The sequence below is a fragment of the Oryctolagus cuniculus genome, chromosome 13 (genome assembly GCF_051225735.1).
Source record: "Oryctolagus cuniculus isolate XC-2025 breed Fujian yellow rabbit chromosome 13, ASM5122573v1, whole genome shotgun sequence".
Taxonomy (NCBI): Eukaryota; Metazoa; Chordata; class Mammalia; order Lagomorpha; family Leporidae; genus Oryctolagus; species Oryctolagus cuniculus.
In genome coordinates, this window is record NC_142879.1 from 109,568,464 (window position 1) to 109,586,052 (window position 17,589).

The following is a 17,589-nucleotide window of genomic DNA, read 5'->3' on the forward strand; positions in this document are numbered from 1 at the left end:
CAGGGTAATTCGTTGCATTTCAGCACCCCCCTGGTAGGGTGATAATTTGAAAAATAACAATAGAAATATGTAAATGCAGCCATAGCCCGGGTGTGAGTTCAGTGTGTTGTTGGAGATGCTAAAACAGCAACTGGTGTCGTGTGGGTGCTGTGTGGGGTCGGCCACCTTCCAGCAGAACAGGGAGCCCAGCCGCCGCAGCAGCCAGCCACGGGCCCCATCCGGCGTTTTACAGGGCAGGTGGCGGGCGATTGGCCGGACTGTAGAGGAGGAGGTTCTCGCCCCGTGGCGTGACGCAGGGCTGCTGGCCAGGGAGTGTCGTGTGCGTGTTCCTGGAGCCGGGCTCCTTCAGGGAAGAAAGCCGCTTAGAAAGAAGGGCGGTTTGTGTTAGCATGCGTGTGCACTCGCAGCCCAGCTCCCGGCTCCGAGAGGAAGGGCGGTTTGTGTTAGCGTGCGCGTGCACACGCAGCCCAGCTCCTGGCTCCGAGAGGAAGGGCGGTTTGTGTTAGCGTGCGTGTGCACTCGCAGCCCAGCTCCCGGCTCCGAGAGGAAGGGCGGTTTGTGTTAGCGTGCGCGTGCACACGCAGCCCAGCTCCTGGCTCCGAGAGGAAGGGCGGTTTGTGTTAGCGTGCGCGTGCACTCGCAGCCCAGCTCCCGGCTCCGAGAGGAAGGGCGGTTTGTGTTAGCGTGCGTGTGCACTCGCAGCCCAGCTCCCGGCTCCGAGAGGAAGGGCGGTTTGTGTTAGCGTGCGCGTGCACACGCAGCCCAGCTCCTGGCTCCGAGAGGAAGGGCGGTTTGTGTTAGCGTGCGTGTGCACACGCAGCCCAGCTCCCGGCTCCGAGAGGAAGGGCGGTTTGTGTTAGCGTGCGTGTGCACTCGCAGCCCAGCTCCCGGCTCCGAGAGGAAGGGCGGTTTGTGTTAGCGTGCATGTGCACTTGCAGCCCAGCTCCTGGCTCCGAGAGGAAGGGCGGTTTGTGTTAGCGTGCGTGTGCACTCGCAGCCCAGCTCCTGGCTCCGAGAGGAAGGGCGGTTTGTGTTAGCGTGCGTGTGCACACGCAGCCCAGCTCCTGGCTCCGAGAGGAAGGGCGGTTTGTGTTAGCGTGCGTGTGCACACGCAGCCCAGCTCCCGGCTCCGAGAGGAAGGGCGGTTTGTGTTAGCATGCGTGTGCACATGCAGCCCAGCTCCCGGCTCCGAGAGGAAGGGCGGTTTGTGTTAGCATGCGTGTGCACATGCAGCCCAGCTCCCGGCTCACTGTGGCGGTGAGGGCGTGGAAAGCCCACCCCGCTGGGCTGTGACTGCCTGGGCCTGCAGGCAGTCTGCCCCCTGCAGTCCACCAGCACTGGGCTTCTTGTGTGGTCCATGTCTGCCCCTTAGGACCCCGCTGCTGCAGGGTCTGAGACCAGTGTCCCTGGGTCCTTCCTGTCCTCCCAGACTGAGGGTGACCCAGCATAGGACTTGGGGTGTGATTGGCAGCTTCCCCCGAGGTGAGGCTTAGAGGTGACTGGTATTCTTGTTCAAAGTGTTTGTGCCAGGGCTGGAGGCCGAGGCTGTCCTCCCCCCAGTGGTTGGTCTTGGATCGGAGCAGAGTGACAGTGTTGAGGACTGGGGTGTTGAGGCCGATGGCCAGTGGACCTCGGTGTCTGTTCCTTTAGGTGAGATGTTGTCCACCTGGGTAGTGGATTTCATGCTTGCTCATTTATTTACCTATTTATTGAAAAGGTTTATTTACTTATTTGGAAGGTGAGTGAGAGAGAGAGAGAAGCTGCTATCACTGGGTCACTCCTTAGTGCAGGGGCCCAGGCACATGGGCTGTCCTCTGCTACCTTCCCAGGTGCCTCAGCAGGGAGCTGGGTCGGAAGTGGTGCAGCTGGGACAAGATCCAGCTCTCAGATACGGGGCATAGTGTTGGCAGCACGGCGGCACCGCCCCATTCACCCGGGTTTAGACGGAGGTAACGCTATGCCAGAGTGACACTCAGAGAGCGGAGAGTAACGGCCCAGCTGACTCCCTGCAGGGTCAGATGGCGCCCACGGGCCTGAGGCTGCCAGCTCCTGTGTGTCACTTGTTTGTCACCATCTGGTTGGCTTTTCAACGATTGCTGTTTTATTTGAAGTCCAGAGTTAAACAGAGCTTCCATCTGCTGGGTCACTCCCCAGATGGCCCCAACAGCCAGGGCTGGGCCAGGTCTAAGCCAGGAGCCAGAAGGCTCTTCTAGATCCCCATGTGGGTGCAGGGGACCTTGGACTTGGGTCATCTGCTGCTGCTTTCTCAGGCACCATCAGCAGGGAGCTGGATTGGAAGTGGAGCAGCTGGGAATTGAACCAGCGCCCACGTGGGATGCTGGCACTGCAGACTGTGGCTGAATTCATAGTGCTACAGCACTGGCCCCAGGAGATTTTTTTTAATACCAAGAGTTCATGACCAAGGCTAATTTTTCAGAAGTTCCTAGAATTGTTGGTGCAAGCTTGCTTTGGCTGTTTGGCGTGGTGGCTGTTGCTGGCTGCACCGGGTGTCTCTTCCACCATCAGGACCAGCAGTGTTTGGATCGGAGTGACCGCTGGGACCGCGGATGCCAGGCCACGCGTGTGAGGAGGAGGAGGCCTCCATCTTTAGGACACACCTCCACTAACCACGTGCTTTCCTCTCTCGGCCAAGTGTCTCCACGTGGCACATCTCTGCACGCGGTTTATGCGTGCCGTGGCCCGCTGCGGTCATAATTATTTAATACGTGCGGCTTAGATAACATTTATAATCCTCCCAGAGGTAAGACGGATGGGCCTCCTTCGGGCAGGTTATTGATGTGGTTTATGTTTTAGATACAGTGGGGAAAAAAATGCTGCATGTCTCCCTGAATTTCCTGCTGTTCTGTTTTTAAGTGGTTGCGTGAACATAAACCAGGCAGAGTAGGTAATCCTGTCTTGGAACACTTCCTCTCGTAAATCGCTGTTAATCACTCTCATCCAGTGACTCGGCCTGCTGGTGGGGACGGGCGGGCAGTGGGAGTCTCCCCCGGGTGTTCGATGGAGCTGTCGGGCACCTAACCTGTTGCCTGTATCGTCATGGAGACTTGATTTAGCATCCCTGGCCGTTGTGCGCCAGGAAAGTGTCTGTGATCCCGTTACCAAGTACCGAGGAAGTGCGTGCGATAAAACCGTCTTGAAAGCCCGAGCGTGACGTGGAGAACGTGCTCCCGGTGCCGCTGATTCCTCGCCGTCTCAGGATTATTGCGTCTGTCTTCTGACAGCAGTAACTGCTTTTTTATCCGGCTAGCAGGGGTACTTCTAGAAGGGTCTTAAATTCTAATATGCTCGCTCATTGCGATAAGCCCGAGGAATACATGGAAAGTCTAAAACAATGTGAAAGGAGAGAGCCAGCCGGGAGAATTCCAATGACGATAAAAGCTATGTGTTCCTTCCCAGGGGAGCCCTGAGCCTTGCTTTATGGAGGTGGCTGTGGGTAATTGTAACGGTCGGCCAAGAGCTTATTTTCCTTGGAAGGAAAGTGCCTCCATCTCGCGTACATTGAGTATTTTGCAATAGTTTCATTGGAACGTGCTCTGTTTTAACTGTTGGTGCAAGTTGTTAACTTCAGCATTTCAAACAGTTTTTCATCATGCATTGAATAGTAACATTGTATGCAGACGCTGTGTTAGCTTTGAAGACTGTACGATATCCATTCTAGGTGTTTCTGATTTCCTGTCATTGTGAATATACCACTTAAAGCATGTGACAGTGCAAGGCATTGAAAGATGAAGGTGCGCACTGCAGACAACGCGCCGACGCGGTGGATGTCTGTCGTACAGCGTGGTCACGTGTTGGCATGTGTCTGTTGGTGGTCTTGCTGTGTCTGTGGGTATAAAATCTATTAACTGCAGAGAGAGATGTCAGATAACGTGGATGTCAGTGTTTACTCGAGCTCCTGTTGAGTCTCTTCGAGGGTGTCACGCAGAAATGTGGGAAGAACAGTTTTAAGTACTTTTCCTTTCCTCATCTGTGTCGATGGATAGTGTATCAGTTGGCAGGTGCGCCAGGCTGATGCTGGTGTGCTGCTAACATTTCTTGTTCCTGTGTGTCTGTGACGACACCACTTTGAAAACCACAGTCCACCTCCCCCTTGTCTCGGGGACCTTGGGCTTTTGGTTTGAGATGAACCAGTTCTGGAGGCGTTGCCTTGACCGTGGGAAAGTTGATGAAGCCGCAAAGACGGTGCAGTGGGTGACACCCAAGCTGTGTTCCCGACAGGGAGGTGAACGCAGACGGACGGCAGAGGAGCAAACGGTCATGGCATCGCTGTGCGTGGGTTCTGGAGTTGGTGTGGAGCTGAGATCTCGTCCCGGGGGTGTGCTCATTGGGGAGAGCTGGATCTGAAGTGGAGGAGCGGGGCTCAAACCCCCGGCACTCCCATTGTGGGTGCTGGTTCTCTAAGCAGGGTCTGCACCTCTGTGCCGAACACCCAGCTCAGTCTGTGTTTGCTTGTTTGTGTTAAAGATTTCTTTCTTTCTTTATTAAGTCAGAGCTACATAGAGAGAGGGAGGGAAGGAGGGACAAGAGAGAGAGAGAGAGATCTTCCGTCTACTGGTTCACTCCACGGATGGCTGCAGTGGCCAGCTCTGGGCCAGGCCAGAGCTTCTTCCTGGTCTCCCATGTGGGTGGCAGGAGCCCTAACACCAGGGCCATCTTCTGCTGCTTTCCCAGGCCATCAGTGGGGAACTGGATCAGAAGTGGGGCAGCCCGAACTTGAACCGGCGCCCATATGGGATGCCGGCGTTGCAGGTGGCGTCTTTACCCACTATGCCACAACTCCAGCCCCTTGTGTTTAAAAGTGTAAGACACTGAATTTGAGCAAACTTGATAGCATGTAGCACTGTTTGCTACAGCTGTCAAATCTGATTTGTTGGGGGTTTTCACGAAATACAGACCTGGAGCTGCCTCATGGTTTCAGAGCCAGACTGCTGCAGGTTTTGACGGTTGTGATGTTGTATAAGTTTATATATATAATACTGATGGAAATTAACGAAGCTGGTGCCTCAGATGTAGACAATCTGTGTGTTTGCTCACACTTGGGTTTTTTTTTTTTTTTTAATCTGACAGAGTTATAGATAGAGAAAGGTCTTCCTTCCGTTGGTTCACTCCCCAAATGGCCGCTATGGCCGGCACTGTGCCAATCCGAAGCCAGGAGCCACGTGCTTCCTCCTGGTCTCCCATGCGTGTGCAGGGGCCCAAACAGTTGAGCCATCCTCCTCTGCCTTCCCAGGCCATAGCAGAGAGCTGGGTCAGAAGAGGAGCAGCTGGGACTCAAACTGGCGCCCATATGGGATGCCAGTGCTGCAGGCTGGGGCCTTAACTCACTGTGCCACAGCGCCGACCCCGGCGGTTTTATTGTTGCCAGATGGTTAAGACCCCTGGCAGAGCCAGTGACCTGCTGTCCCCTGTGGGAACTGGGCCTTTCTGCATGAGTCAAGGCCAGGGTGGGTACAGAATGAACGTTGGGGACACAGTTTAGCACTCTTCCACAAAGCTGCTCCATCAGCCATTGATTGGTTTTCCTATGCAGCCAAGGAGGCGGAGCCTCTTGGATCCTGGCTGCCATGTCTGACGGTGGTCCCGCAGCCTGAGATCTCCTTAGCTACAGTTCCCAGAATTAGGGGACTTTTAGCATAAATCGACTTTTACAAAAAGAATCGGGATGGAATCCCTGACTTCAGACGTCACAGCGTGTGCTTCTGTGGCTCAGTTTCTGCAATAGTTGAGAGAGCACTGGTGTGCAGTCCTCCAGCAGCTTGTGGCTTTGTGTCCTGGGGCCCCTCCTGGAACTGGCTACACCCAGGGAGAACCACTCACCATGGCCCGGAATGGAACAGGCTGCACCAGGAGCAGCCAATCGCTGTGGCCTAGCGTGGAACAGGCCACGCCCAGGAAGTGTCATATCACAGTGGCCCAGCTGGAATAGACCACACTCTGTAAGAGCTAATCAGAGGCCGGCGCCCTGGCTCACTTGGCTAATCCTCCGCCTGCGGTGCCGGCACCCCAGGTTCTAGTCCTTGTTGCCCCTCTTCCAGGCCAGCTCTCTGCTGTGGCCAGGGAATGCAGTGGAGGATGGCCCAGGTCCTTGGGCCCTGCACCCCATGGGAGACCAGGAGAAGCACCTGGCTCCTAGCTTCGGATCGGCGCAGTGTACTGGCCATAGCAGCCATTTGGGGGGTGAACCTATGGTAAAGGTAGTCCTTTCTCTCTGTCTCTCTCTAACTCTGCCTGTCCAATAAATAAATAAATAAATAAAATAAAAAGAGCTAATCAGAGTGGCCCTACCCAGAACAGGCAGTACCCGGGAGCAGCCAGTCACCATGGCCGCGCGTGGCACGGCCCATGCCCAGGAAGCACTGGCTCTCAGAGCAGCCTGTGAGAACCTGCGACTGTGCTGAGGTTAGAACGAGCCTGAGTGGTTGGTGCAGGGCGGGTCTCCGTTGTTGTTTCTTGGCTTGGTATTTGTCTGTCTGGTCTCTGTTCTCACATTTGATCCATTCTCCCGGACCCGTGCATGTGGCACGTTTGGACGATGAGAGAGTTTCTTGTGTGGAAATCGTGACAGTGAAACCGTTCTGACGCAGCTCATCCTCAAGGTGCGTGCCCACCGCCGGCAGAAGCTTCCCAAGTTTGGGGCTGTTCACGAAGGCGTCCTTCTTTATGTTGTCTGCGGTGAGCATCTGCGATTGTTGTTTCCCTAGGATCTCTTTTGTTTTTTTAAGCTTGTATTCTCATTCATTTGTAAGGCAGTGTAGTGAGAGAGAGAGGGAGAGAGAGGATTTTCTACTCACCGTTTCACCCCTAAGTGGCTGCAATGCCAAGGCTGTGCCAGGCCAAAGCCAGGAGCCTGGAGCAGCAGGGGCCCAAGCACTTGAGCCATCACTTGGTTTCTGCTAGGGTCTCACCACTAGGAAGCTGGAATGGGGAGCAGAGGGGGACTGGAAGCCAGGCATTAGATAGGATTTTTATGATCAGGAAGGGAGAGTTTGTAGCCCAATGGTAGCTGTGCCCCTGAGAAGCTATTGTTTCAGTATTAGCTGTCTCCACTCCAGGCAGTGCCTGCATGTGTGAGTGTGTGTGTTCTGAGTGTTCTAGGGAGAGACCACCAGGCAGGGTGGAGGAGGGCTTTAGGCGCTGGCCTCCAAACTTGCCACTGACCCTGTGACAGTTACATACATCTCCAGACATCGGCCACCTGCCCTGGGCACAGTGGCCCTCACTGAGGACCGGGGTCCTAAAGTGTGAAATGTGTTTTGGGGCCAGTGCTTCTTTGGTTTTCCAAGAGGGTGCAGGGGCCCAAGCACTCAGGCCATCTTCCACTGCTTTCCCAGGCCATAGCAGAGAGCTGGATTGGAAGTGAAGCAGCTGGGGCTTGAACTGGAGCCCATGTGGGATGTTAGCACTGCAGGTGGCGGCCCTGTATTGTATCCTGTTATTTAAAAATGTTGGAAGATTATTTTTGCCAGTGGTCCTTGTGGCATAAGGGTGTTCTGCTTGTAGTCCATGTGGGTTTTCTTAAAGAGTTAGAGAGATCTTCCATCTCTTGGCTCACTCCCTATATGATCTCAACAGTCAGGGCTGGGCCAGGCTGAAGTCCGGAGCTTCTTCTGGGTCTCCCACATGGGTGCAGGGGCCCAAGCACTTGGTCTTCTTCTGCTGCCCTCCCAGGTGCGTTAGCAGGGAGCTGGGTGGGAAGTGGAGCAGCCGGAACTCGAACCAGCGCCCATATGGGATGCTGGTGTCTCAGGCGGTGGCTTCACCCACTTCGGCACAGCGCCTGTCCAGTGAGAAAGGGCTCTGGTGGCTGCTGGTGGGGTTGAGTGTGACTGCTGGGCTTCCCCAGGAGACCGTCCGCCTCCCAGTTTCTTAAAAGCCCTGTGCCTTCTATGCTCTCCTCAGTTCTTCCCGGGTTCCCTTGAACGTGGGCTTGGAGGAGGGAGAGGGAAACTGAACTGCACACAGCCGCCTCCAGGTTCTGGTCCTGGTTCCCACACCTGCCCCCCTCTCAGAGCCGGTCCTTGGTGAACCCCTAGCGGCAGCTGCCCCTGCCTGCCGATGTCACCCAGGTACCAGGTACACAGCCTCGGCCTGAGCTCGCCTCTGTGCTACAGACTCTGGGACAAGTGCACTGTCACTTGTCCCAGGGGTGTTGAGCTGCCCTCTGCCTGGCCGCCCTTGCCACCAGCCTGGGTGTCTGGGATCCACCCACTGCCACCTGCTGGGTCCCACTCTGTAGGTCTCAGTTCTGCGTTTTAATGATTTCTGGTGTAGTTGTCTTTCCTTGCACTGCCGATGACTTCTTCATTCCTGGGCTAGGGAGCTGCGCGTGTCCCCCCGCCTGTCCTCCTGTCTGCGCACCCCCATCATCTGTCGGGGTGCGTTCGAGGACAGCCCCCAGAGGCGAGCTCACCTCACAGCCAGCGCCTTTCGTCCTCCTCTCCCTCACCTCTGTCTCTTAAAGCTCTCTCCAGTAACAGCCACAGCTGTTCACTGAGGACTTGTCGCTTGCAGGGCGATTCAGAGCGATTTTTCATGGTTAAATAAAACGGCACACGCAGCATCCCTACACAGTTCTGCACCCAGGGTGTGAGGGAACTGCCTGGGGTCACACGGCATGGGCGGCTCCTCTGCCAGTTGCCGCCGTCTTGCCCAGGGCTGGCATTTGGCACAGCTGTGAAGTCGCCCTTTGGAACGCCCCTATTTGGTGAAATGCCTTGGATTTCACTTCCAGCTCTGTGTCGTCCAGTGTGCACCTGGGAGCCAGCAGATGATGGCTGAGGTGCGTGGATCCCTGCCATCCATGTGGGAGACCTGGGCAGATTTCCTGGCTCCCCGCTTCAGCCTTGCCCAGCCTTGGCTGTTGTGGGCATTTGGGGAGAGAACCAGGGGCTGAAAGAGCGCTCTCGCTCTCGCTCTCTCTCTCTCCCCCCTCTTCTCTCTCTCTCTCTCTCTCTCTCTCTGTCTTTCATGAAAATACACAATTTTAAGCAGGGTGGGGTGGGGGGAGCTTTGCAAGCTTGGGGACCTGAGAAACTCGGGTGCTCACAGAGGTCAAGGCGCTCCCCTGACCCCCATCGGCCCTGAGCTCACTGTGCCGGCTTTGGGCGTCCTCAGGATGCCTTCTCCCTGTAGCGCGGACGTTTCCACAGGAAGTCCATTAGATGGCTCTGGTCTTTACCTTCGGAAAGGTTTGCATTAGGTCTCAGGACTGAAGTGCTTTGTGGGTTGGGAGAAATAGTTAACTGGTAAGTAATTCACTTACCTGCCGAACACGGCGAAGAAAGGATTGGCACGCAGTTGGTATTTATTCTGCGTTCACGTCTTAAAAAACATGGCTAAACAGGTTATCCTAATGAAGAGTTGATAAAAGATTTTATTATGGAGTTACTTTTTGAATAAACCTGCCAGATGATGAAAACGAGCCTAATTCTATCAGCATTGTATTTCTTGCTGAAGATAATTTAGGCTAATGTCAAGGACACCCTGTTATCTCTCCTTTGTAGAAGGTATTGAAAGAATGAATACACACACACACACACAAGTCAGAAATGTTTGAAGTTTTTCATCTTTGCCCCTGGGTGCGTATTTAAAAATCCCACTCTTCCTTTTTGCATGCAAATGAAACTGAAAGTCATTTTGTAATGTAACATGAGGCTTCTGTTTTACAAAACAGATTCATTGAACTTTGATCTTTTGCTAATATTGGCTTGTGGCTGTCAGAATGCATGCTGACTCTTTCATTAAGCATCATTGTACCCGGGACTTCCATTCAGAACTTGGAAGGAACAGAGCTGCATTAATCGGCAAACAAATCGGGGCCAAGTCCCACTTCTGTGTCGTCGTCTTCAGGGGCTGGGAGAGGAGCTTCCTTAACACAGGTGAACATCTCATGATCTGATGGTGCCTCCAGGGGCGCTGCCCGGGTCAGGCTGTGAGGTGCTGTGGCCAGCGACCCCTGAATGAGCCCCCTGTGGACACGGCAGGTTCTCCTGCGGTCACTTGAACCCGAGCCCTTGGGCGGAAGGAAGAGGCTGGTTTGGGCTCACAGTCCCATTGCTTCAAACACCAGGCATGTAGGAAGCCTCGCGCCTGCCCTGTCTGTAGGAGTGGGAAGCTGGGCTTGCTCTTTGAGCTGGACACCTGTGCCTTGTTCTGTCTGTGAGTGCCAGAGCTGAGGGCAGGGCTTGCTAACCTGACCCTGCCTTTGGGTGCTGTCTAGAGATTCTGTGACTGCTGCCTGCTTCTAGTGGCTTGACTGGCGCCCTAGCCAAGTGCTCTGTTGAAAGCCCTCGGCGTTTTTGGTGCTTTTAATTTTAAATACAATTTGAAAAATTCGGAAGTGAGGAAGGTTCTATTTTAGGATGGAATATTTCCCACTCCTGATTGCCAAAAATAATTTAATTCACCAGCCTTGACAGGAGATTCTAGTGAGGAATCATTTTTTTTTTTCCTGCCATGTTGAACAGTGGAACTGGGGAAAGGTTCTAGGATAGTGTGTGAATTTCTCTTTTTAAAGATTTATTTAAACAGAGAGAGAGGGATCCTTCATCCACTGGTTCATTCTCCAATAGCCAGGGCTGGGCCAGGCCGAAGCCAGGAGCTTCTTCTGGGTCTTCAGGGACTTGGACCATCTTCTACTGCTTTCCCAGGCCATTGGCAGGGCACTGGATTGGAAGTGGAGTAGCTGGGACTTGAACCTGTGCCCATATGGGCTGGTGGCCTTACAGGCAGGGTCTTTACCATCATCCCCCAGCGCTGGCCTGGCATGGTGTGTGAATCCTGTGAGAGGTGTGGCTTGATGAGGACAAACTGATGCCTGCACTGTTCCCGGGACCCTGGTTCAGACTCCAGCCCAGGGCTTGCAGGGGGCACCTGTGGCTTCGGGCAGGCTCCATCGTCCTTGCATCCAGACATTTGTGTCTCGCTGGCTGCATGGAGCGGGCAGGATTTGTTGAGTGTGTGAAGCTGTGCTTTCTACACGATAGTTGATTTACGCAACTTTTTTCTCCCTAACTTAGATCCCAGGTGCACGGACTATGGCGTTTATTGGAGGAGTTACTTTTTTTTTTTTTTTAATGCTTTATTAATTTGAATGTCAGAGTGACAGATTTTTTTCTACTCATTCTCTCTCAATTTGGCTGCAAAAACTGGGGCTGGGCCAGGCTGGAGCCAGCAGTCAGGACTCCACCCAGGTCTCCCTGTGGGTGGTAGGGACCCACATGCCTGAGCAGTCACTGCTGCCTCCCAGGCCTGTTAGTGGGAAGCTGGATCGAGAGTGGAGGTGGGACTTAGAGCAAACACTGATACAGGATGCCCATGTCCCCAAGGGCGGCCTAAATGGTCTGTTCTGGAAGGGTTTCACTCTTGCTGGGTTGATTTTCAGTGTCAGAGCCTTTCCTGAGTATGTGTAACGTGCATTGTTTGTGAAGCCAATTGGCCGCAGATTTAGACGCCGTGATGTTGAGGTGGCTGTGGGTTACGCCTGCGTCTGCAGTGCCAGCATCCCATATGGGTGTTGCCTTGAGTCCCAGCTGCTCCACCTCCAACAGAGCTCCCTGCTAATGCGCCTGGGAAAGCAGTGGAAGATGCCCCAAGCGCTTGGGCCCCTGCACCTGTGTGGGAGACCTGGGGGGAGCTCTTGGCTCCTGGCTTCTGCCTGGCTCAAGCAAGTCTGGTCATTGCGGCCATTTGGAAAGTGGACCAGCGGTTGGAAGATCTCTGTCTCTCTCTCTCTAACTCTGACTTTCAAATTAATAACTGAAATTTTAAATGCCATGATGCTGGACTCTGTCCCCCACACTCCTTACCTAGTGTTGCATGCACACTGGTGCCGGACGGTCAGCACAGGGCTGGGGGGGGGGAGGCACCTGTTCACAGGTAAACAGCACCTCTTGACTCTCTGGCTGGGAGCTGGAGTTGGAGGTCAAGTTCCCCGGCGCAGCTGAGGGCAGGGACTCCCCACATCTTTGCACCCTGAGCCTTGTGGGTAAGGAGCAGCCTCGGGTCCTTTCTAAGCTCTGGGTCTTCTCCTGTTCTCGTCAGACGGGATCTACTCGAGACCTCACTGCCTGCGTTTCAGTGCCGAGCTGAGCTGCAGCTGCGGTGGGTTGGTTTGTATCGGCGAAGCTCGTGGGGAGGAAGTGTCATCAGTCCACCCACGCTGTGCTAGGAATGTTTTGCACACTCGTGCCGTGAACCACACTTCTGTTTACGTGAGATATAAGGATCCGTCCAGGCAAGTGAGGCTCAGAGCACGGGGAAGGCTTTAGCGTTGTCTCCCTGTTCCTGCGGTGAGGTCAGTCTTGTGATTGCCGTTGGTTGTGTGGGTCCTTGTTCCTGTGCGTCCAGCTGGTTCTGGCCTCCTGACGTCTGCTTGTTGCGATTGACCTCTGAGGGCATGATGGGTGTGTTCGTGCACAGCCGCCGTGAGCGCCCCCTCCTCAGTTGGGGCCCTCTCTCTCGGATTGGCTGATTTCTGAGTTATGTGGCTCTCGTGGCTGTGCTACCCTGGTTTTCGTGGCCTCTGAAGTGGTTGTGTCCTGGCGGGCAGCATCAGTGCAGCAGAGGGCCCATGTCACACCTGCCACGGGACCGGCCACCTGCCGTAGCCTTCACGTGTGTTCGTGTGGTTTGTGGCTGTCCATTGAACATGTCCCTTGAATGGAGGGTGTGATGAGTCTGGTGGGGGTGGCCCGCCCACCCCTGAAATGTAAGTGTTGTGGGCGGGAGCCGGGCGTCTCCATCAGAGTAACATTCTCCTCTGTAGGGCTGCTGCCGGCTCCTTTTATGTAAACAGCATCGGGTGAGCCTTGTAGGAGGCACCAGTGAAGGACAGAGAGGAAAAGAGGGGGCCGGCGATGTGGTGCGGCAGTGAGGCCGTGCCTGTGCAGGTCCCAGCTGCCCCGTTTCCGATCCAGCTCCCTGCTGATGGGCCTAGGAAAGCCGCAGCGCGGAAGACGGCCCACATATCTGGACTCCTGCCGCTCACGTGGAAGACCCGGGGGGTGCTCCTGGCTTCTGGCCCTGTCCTGGCTTTTGCAGTCGTATGGGGAGAGAGCCAGTAGATGGGAGATAGCAAGCGCGCTCTCTCTCTCTCTATCTCTGCCTCGGCTTTGCCTCCTCTGTTGCTCCACAGTTCAAATGAATAAATGCGTCTTTAAAAGAAATGAAGCGATGGGTAATGCAGAAATCTGGAGCCCAAATACTCACTTTACCTTTAAAAAAACAGAGTCCCAGACTGAAAATGTAAAGCTGGTTATAGAGTTCCATCGATGACTCCTTGGAGCAGTGATCGCTCGGACCTGGGTCTCCCACCACCCCGTCTTTCTTGTTAGTTCTTACGCAGACTGAAGTCTGCTGTTTTTTTGTCGCGTTTCTCCTCTAAAAGCCAGATCTGCCCCAGGAAGCTCCGTGCTGCTGCTCCGACGCGCTTTGTGCCTGCCGGTGCTCCTGCCGGCCAGCTTGGTGCTGGAGGCCCCGTCAGGGCCTGGCCCCGGTGAAGTCCTCCGAGCCACGGTGGCCTCGCTCGCTGCCTGGCTGGGGAGAGCGTCGCAGACACGGCCTCTGTTCGTTCACTCTGGGTTTCTGTGTTTCGCCACTCGCCTTGGCCCATGTCTGGGGCCGACAGTAGACTTGGTAGTCGGACAGTTTTCCATGTATTAGTACTGAGTACCCAGGGGCCAGTGTTGAGTCTCACAGTGGCTGTCTTCTCTGCCTGTGTTCAGCCTGTACATGAGGGAAGCAAGAGAGACAGACGCATAGGGTGGGCTCCAGTGAGGTGGCAGGTGCTACTTAACCTCAGTGGCCTGCTGTTGCCCCGGGTGAAGCCAGAATCTGCCTGATCTTTAAGCTCTCAGATCAAGACTCAGTGAAGTTGTTTGCCATCATCTTGCTCTCGGACACATTCAGGAGGGTGGACGTGGTGCTGTAAGAAACTGTTGGAAGCCGGCGCCGCAGCTCACTAGGCTAATCCTCCGCCTTGCGGTGCCGGCACACTGGGTTCTAGTCCTGGTCGGGGTGCTGGATTCTGTCCCGGTTGCCCCTCTTCCAGGCCAGCTCTCTGCTGTGGCCAGGGAGTGCAGTGGAGGATGGCCCAAGTGCTTGGGCCCTGCACCCCATGGGAGACCAGGAGAAGCACCTGGCTCCTGGCTTCGGATCAGCGCGGTGCGCCGGCCGCAGCACGCCGGCCACGGCGGCCACTGGAGGGTGAACCAACAGCAAAGGAAGACCTTTCTCTCTGTCTCTCTCTCTCTCTCACTGTCCACTCTGCCTGTCAAAAAAAAATTAAAAAAAAAGAAAGAAAGAAAGAAAGAAACTGTTGGTTTGGGGAGGTGGGCGGAGCTTCCTGCAGGTGCCTGTGTGTTGTGTGTGGCCCCCTCCGGGGCAGTGCACCTGACTGGGGGGCGTCCCGGAGGCTCTGAGGAGGTAGGGTCTGTGCCGTCGCCTGCAGCTGATGGCACCTTCAGATGTTTCACTCAGCCTGGGTTTTCTCCTCCGTAACTGAAAATGATTGTGGGGGGGGCGGGGAGCGACCTTGAGGGGCAGGTGTGGTTCAGACAGAAGCTTCTCCAGCAAGGTGCCTGTCCTTGTCCTGCTGTGTGGAGCCAGAGCTCACCACTTGTGCTGGGCAGCTTCCCCGGCCGTGCCTGTGTGCCCAGTGGTGGCAACCGTCAGCGGGCACCTCGGTTGTCACACAAGGCCACCAGCGTTGCACTCGCCCCGCCTTGGCTTCCTGCTGCTGTTGTCATGGATCAGTACTGACGGGTGCCTTGAAGCACCACGCCTCGGGGTTCACATCGTGGTGCAGTGGATCAAGTCACCCCCGGGAAGCCCACACCACATATGGGCGCCGGTTTGAGTCCCGGCTGCTCCACATCTGGTCCAGCTCCCTGCTGATGCACCTGGGGAAGCAAGAGAGGATGGCCCAAGTGCTCCGGTCCCTGCACCCACATGGGAGACCTGGATGGAGCTCCTGACTCCTGACTTCAGCCTGGCCCAGCTTCGGCAGCTGTGTGCATTTGGGGAGTGAACCAGCAGATGGAAGATCTCTCTCCCTCTCTAATTCTGCCTTTAAATACATAAATAAGCCTTTAAGATAAACCACGCCTTCATGGCCCTGCTCTGAGGCCCTCGTCTGGTGCAGGTCCCACCAGGGTGAGACCCACGTGTATGCCGAGCCCTGACATCCTGGGTTGGTGCCAGTCTATGCAGGTGACACTGCTTGGTTCCTGCTTCCTTTTTGCATCTTTTTTTCCCCTAAAGATTCCCTTATTTGAAAGAATTGGAGAGGGAGAGAGCACATGTGATCAATCTTCCATCCCCTGGTTCAGGCCCCCAGATGTCTGCAATGGCCAGGGCTGGTCAGGCCGAAGCCGGGAGCCAGGGGTTTAATCCAGGTCTCCCCGTGGGTGGCGGAGGTCCAGGCACCGGGGCCACCCTCTGTGCCTCCTAGGCATATTAGTGGGAGGTGGGATGGGAAGGGAGCCGACAGCATCCAAGCAGCACCCTATGAGATGTTGGTGCTGCAGGGGGTGGCTTAACCGCTCCATCACAATGCCACTCCCGCGTTGTGCAGGGTCACAGCCTCCAGCGTCTTCCTGCCTCTCTCTCTGGCCCCAGCCTGCCGGCGAGGGTTCTCCCACTGGAGGATTAGGTGCTGCATCATCAGGGGCTCACGCAGAGTCCCTTTAGTCATCGCAGTGAATATCCCCCAGTTCTGGGGACGTGGGCACCGACAACTGTGGGGTGTGTGTGTGTGTGTGCGCGTGCACATGTGTGTAATATGTGCAAAAGTGTGCATGCCTGGGTATGTGCACTCACACACGTGCATGTGTGTGCATGCGTGTGGGGCACATGCATGCGCGTGTGCGACTCTGCCACTGCTGTCAGCATCCTCTTTCTCTGGTCCAGGAAAATGAGGCTTAGCTGTGTTTGCCAGGAGCTACCCAGGGGGTGTGGTCAGAGCTGGACTTGAACGCAGCTCCCTGCACGCCCACCCTTCCCTGCCACCGAAGGAGCCGCCGTACCGTGGTGTGCAAACATTTCCGTGTGACGTTTGCACAGCTGCTTCCCCGTGGGAGCGGAGGCTTGGGGCGTCTGCGTGACTTGTCCTGCGGGGCTCAGAGCCCATTTTCATGGACGCCGTCCACGTCGGGCAGCCTGTTCCCACGGAGACTTGGATGAATGGAGGAGGAGGGCGTGAGCCACCGCCGAAGTAAAAAAAGCGAACTTTCAGTTCCGATCCGCTTCACGGGCCGCGCGGGGATTCCATCTGTTGGAATTCGGATTTGAGTCACGTTTCCTGATTTTTTTTCTTGCGCGCTTTCAGGAGATATTTTCTGTGCTTTGAAGGGCAGGAGAGATTTTTATCCTGTGATGTTTCTGTGAAGGCCCGTGTTACTGTGTGTGTCCTTGTAGAGTGGATTTTCTAAAATTACACATCCTTCCCAATTTAACACGGGATTACTTGGCGCTGCACCTGGCGCTTCAGCTTTGGTCCAACAGGAAGTGGCAGCATTGTGTGTTGCTGGCATATTGCAAGTCCCCAGCCGTGCTTCTGCGTGGCGATTCAGACACACTTGTTCCTCGCGCCGTCCGGATTTCAGAATACGCGTAATCGTGTGGGTGGGGGTGAAAGGTGCATTCTGGGTGGCTTTCAAATTGTTTCCGGCGTGTGGAGGGGGCTTGAGAGAAGGCTGCTCCCCAGAGGCGCTTCAGGTCAGCACTCGGCCTCTTCTGCCCACCTGGTGGGTGAGAGGCGTGAGACGTGTGAGCAGAGCTGGGAGCCGCTGTTCTCACCGCACAGGGCTCCACAGGCCCCTCGACGTGGCTTCTGATACAGTGGCTGGTGAGCTGCCCAGCAGCCCGGCCGTCTGGGGCGTGGCTGTCCAAGTACGCCCGGGGCGGAGGCTCCCTCACCGCCTGCCTTTGTTGTTTGGTTGTTCTGTCCTAGTTGTCAGGTTTTTAACTGGCACATTGCCAGTTATGCATTGCTGCGGTACCCCGGGATGCTTCAGCGCCTGTATACAGAGTGTGACAACCCCGTCAGGGCCACGGGTGTTCCTGCCGCCACATTTCTCCATACTGGAGCTGTGGCTCGCCTCCCTCCCAGTGGGTCAGACAGGCTGACCGTCCCCGTAGACCCCAGCCGCCTCCTGTGCTGCCCTTCAGCAGTGGGGCGGGGAGGTGGCCACAGAGACCTTGGGGCTCACAGCTCCCTCTGCCCTCACGCTACGGCCCCTCTCAGGACAGTTTGCTGGTCCCTGGTCTTGAGGCTTGGCGCTGTGCTGTGGGAGAACCAAGGCCGGTTTTCCTGTGTGTGGAAAGGGCTGTGTCCCTGCAAATCCTGCCCGTTACTGAATGAGCTCATTGTCAGACGCCAGCAGCATTCCCCGGCCTGTTCATCAGCACGTCTGCTCGACCTGGTATTGGTTTGCACTGCTGTTTCACAAGCGATGGCCGGTGTCTCGGAAGCAGGCTTTGTTCACAGTGACAAAAGTGTCTCTGAAATGAGTGTTGTCGCCATCAACACTGCCCGTGCTCTGTGTGTCCGTCTTGGTGCCGTTTGAC

At 55.6% G+C, this 17,589-nt stretch overlaps 1 protein-coding gene across 26 annotated transcripts in view; it reads left to right on the plus strand.

Moving 5' to 3' along the window:
- Positions 1-17,589, plus strand: part of PARD3 (par-3 family cell polarity regulator) — a 514,965-nt gene that overhangs the window by 153,534 nt on the left and 343,842 nt on the right. The gene's annotated exons all lie outside the window — the stretch shown is intronic.